The sequence below is a fragment of the Brachionichthys hirsutus genome, chromosome 8 (genome assembly GCF_040956055.1).
Source record: "Brachionichthys hirsutus isolate HB-005 chromosome 8, CSIRO-AGI_Bhir_v1, whole genome shotgun sequence".
NCBI classification, from domain to species: Eukaryota; Metazoa; Chordata; class Actinopteri; order Lophiiformes; family Brachionichthyidae; genus Brachionichthys; species Brachionichthys hirsutus.
In genome coordinates, this window is record NC_090904.1 from 15,362,554 (window position 1) to 15,366,398 (window position 3,845).

Here is a 3,845-nt window from a genome sequence, read left to right on the forward strand (position 1 = left end):
AACGGAGATCGACCTGCAGGTGAGGGTAGGAACAGAGATCGACCGGCAGGTGAGGGTAGGAACGGAGATCGACCTGCAGGTGAGGGTAGGAACAGAGATCGACCTGCAGGTGAGGGTAGGAACGGAGATCGACCGGCAGGTGAGGGTAGGAACGGAGATCGACCGGTAAATGGAGAGCTTCGCCTTTCGGCTCTACTCCTTGTTCACCCCGATGCATCCGCGATACTGACGCATCGCCGATGCTTCGGACGCATGTGCACGCACATTTTGTGCCCGTTTCTCCCTCCTTACGTCAGAAGGGGAGGGGTTTCTTCCAGACGTATTTCAGGAGGTGATTCCAGACCTACCCAAACTACGAAGGATTAACTAGATCAGGCATGGGCAAACCCAGGCCCGAGGGCCATATGCGGCCCGTTGGTCTTTTTAATGCGGCCCGCCAAACTTATCCAAATTATATCATTAAATAAAATTGTATTATAATTAAACCTCATTCATTTGACCTTTTCCCTGTAAGGCTACCTGTAAAAGGCCAAGTCCTTTCATGTACTGGCTTCTACATGTCATTTACATCAGTTCACACAAACACGACATCCATCTGTTCCTGACCGGCCTTTTTGACACGTAGCGGCATCGGCCATCTTTTTTAATCCAACGGCCGATCAGAGATGAATTTAAACCTGGGTTATTCTGGCTCGGATGCAGCTGTGCCTCTGTGACTCCAGCATTGTCCCACCCACGGCACCATCTGATTGGTTACACGCAGAGCCACGCAGCCAATCAGCAGCGTTCACACACGGCGAGGAGAAAAAGCTTTGCAAGGGAAGAGGCAGGAGACTCTTAAAATGGTAATAAACATGCCTGTCCTCCACAACTACTAGTAATAACTACCAGTAATAACTACTAGTAGCGTTACTGTGAGCCCAATAACGATCTACAAACATAAGCAGCAGCTCTGCTCACTTGTAGTCCCTCCAGAGACGTGTCTGTAAATCAGTGTGTGTGAGAGAGAGAGAGAGAGAGAGAGAGAGTACTGTTGGTAATGTAGCAGCCTAGTTTAGAATGACAGGGTCTCTGCTATCACATTGTTAAATCTAACAGTTGCATAATTAAATCAACTCCAGGCTTCCCAAATGCTGTAATAAATGAAGCACGATGAGTTCTTGTGGCTCCACTTCAAACCCTTAATGCAGATTGACTTGAGTTTAAAAGTGCGGCATGGAAGTATTAACTACACTCAAGCAACACTCAGTCTGTAATGCTGAAGGGGTCAGAAAGGGAGCAACAGGAACACTCAAAAAAACCCAAATCTGTGTCCCATCTTAACATTCATCAGGACATTGCTAAGATGTTGGGCAGATCCATCCAATGTCTCGTATCAAATAGGCGACAGGCGCAAGAAGCGACCAGGGACCCGCTGTCCTCCGGGGCGGTCATGTTCCAGACCCAGAAGTACAAGGTGTTCAGTGCCCACATCACCTACTGTGTGCTAGTTGGACCTTTTTGACTTGGAGATGTACTCAAAAGTTATTGTGAGTTTTTAGAAGACACTTTCTTCAAGCAGTGGTACAAGAAAGTCTGCATTGCTCAAGAGGACCATGACTTTTATGCATCGATCTACTAGCCAGGCAAGGCCTTAAAGGGGGCATATTACTAACAAAAATACTTTCCCCATGTTTTAACACATATTTTGGTGGTTTCAGGTCATTACCAACCCAAAAACTGCAAAATTAAACCATCCAGTCAATGATGATGATGATGATGAATATATTTATTAGATAGAATGTTAGAGTACAAGTACAGTCACACAGTAGCATGTATTACAGTACAAGTACAGTCACACAGTAGCATGTATTACAGTACAAGTACAGTCAAACAGTAGTATGTATTACAGTACAAGTACAGTCACACAGGAGCATGTATTACAGTACAAGTACAGTCAAACAGTAGTATGTATTACAGTACAAGTACAGTCACACAGGAGCATGTATTACAGTACAAGTACAGTCAAACAGTAGCATGTATTACAGTACAAGTACAGTCACACATCCTGTCTAAGAGGAGCACTTCTAAAAAGCCCTTGCGGTCTTGTTTCCGTTGAAAGTCCTTGGAAGTCACAAAGATTCCCCCGACAGTTAAAAAGACCTTTTCTAAGATTTATAAAGTACTCTCAAGCACAGATACGATATTTCTTCCCATCTCAGCCCTTGCGGTCTTGTTTCCGTTGAAAGTCCTTCATACATAAATCATCCACAATTAACAATACAAATAAAATTAAAATAGATTACTCCACAGATGCAAAATAACAATAAATTAAAAAGACACATAATATGTACAACGTAGGGGGGGGGGATCCGGAGAGAGTCGTGATGACTATCTCCGTTTCTGTCCCCCTGAAAGGTGTATTTTTCGGGCCGTTTTGAAGGAGGCCAAAGAGGTGCATGTTTTGAGGGCAGGAGTCAAACAGTTCCACCCTTTAAAGATGAAAGAAGAATCTCTCTGGGCCCGAGTTCATATGAGATGGACTGACAAAGTAGAAAAGTGTCCACATTTCTCATTGTTTTTTGGAACTCATGGATGTCCTCTGAGCCCATCCGGATTGTTACCAGCGCAGTCTCTGGAGCGGGTCTCATGGAATGGGCACGTCTGTGAAGGCGTTAATGCAACATATTCCAGCAACGTCTTTTCCTGGGACGTCCCTCATTTCAGCAAGACGATGCCGAGCCACATTCTGCATGTGTTCCAACAGTCCAGGCCCGTCTCCCACAAACGAGGACAACGGAAACCCCGGACTGTTGAGTCCAACGACAAAGTTCAACAATCCAGTTTCTCAGTGCTTGTCTTTGTCGTGTATTCAGTTGAATATAGGTTGGAAAGGACTTTATATTCTGTTTTAACGTCCTGACTTCATTGGAATTGGGTTTTGCATAAAACACCAAATTATTATGTAAAACAATCCAAGCGTTACTTCATATCCCAATTTTTAAAGAACATGTAAAAAGTATTGCTATTGTCTAAAAAAACCCTAAAAAAAACTTTGATCAGTTCAGCCAGTTTATCACCACAGTAAAACCAAATGTCTTCACATTGATGCATAGATCATAGAAACATCCAATAAAGGCGTGAATCAGTCGTCAATCATTGGAAACAAATCCTACAGTGTTTTACACAGAACAGAAACACTGCAGTGAAGTAGCTGTACAATAGCGATACTGTAACTACAGACGAGCTACAGCTAATTACAGGAATACTTCCAGCTCTGCAGCGAATTACAGGAATACTTCCAGCTCTGCAGCGAATTACAGGAATACTTCCAGCTCTGCAGCGAATTACAGGAATACTTCCAGCTCTGCAGCGAATTACAGGAATACTTCCAGCTCTGCAGCGAATTACAGGAATACTTCCAGCTCTGCAGCTAATTACAGGAATACTTCCAGCTCTATAGCTAATTACAGGAATACTTCCAGCTCTGCAGCTAATTACAGAAATACTTCCAGCTCTACAGCGAATTACAGGAATACTTCCAGCTCTACAGCGAATTACAGGAATACTTCCAGCTCTACAGCGAATTACAGGAATACTTCCAGCTCTACAGCGAATTACAGGAATACTTCCAGCTCTACAGCGAATTACAGGAATACTTCCAGCTCTGCAGCTAATTACAGAAATACTTCCAGCTCTGCAGCTAATTACAGGAATACTTCCAGCTCTGCAGCTAATTACAGGAATACTTCCAGCTCTGCAGCGAATTACAGGAATACTTCCAGCTCTGCAGCGAATTACAGGAATACTTCCAGCTCTACAGCTAATTACAGGAATACTTCCAGCTCTGCAGCTAATTACAGGAA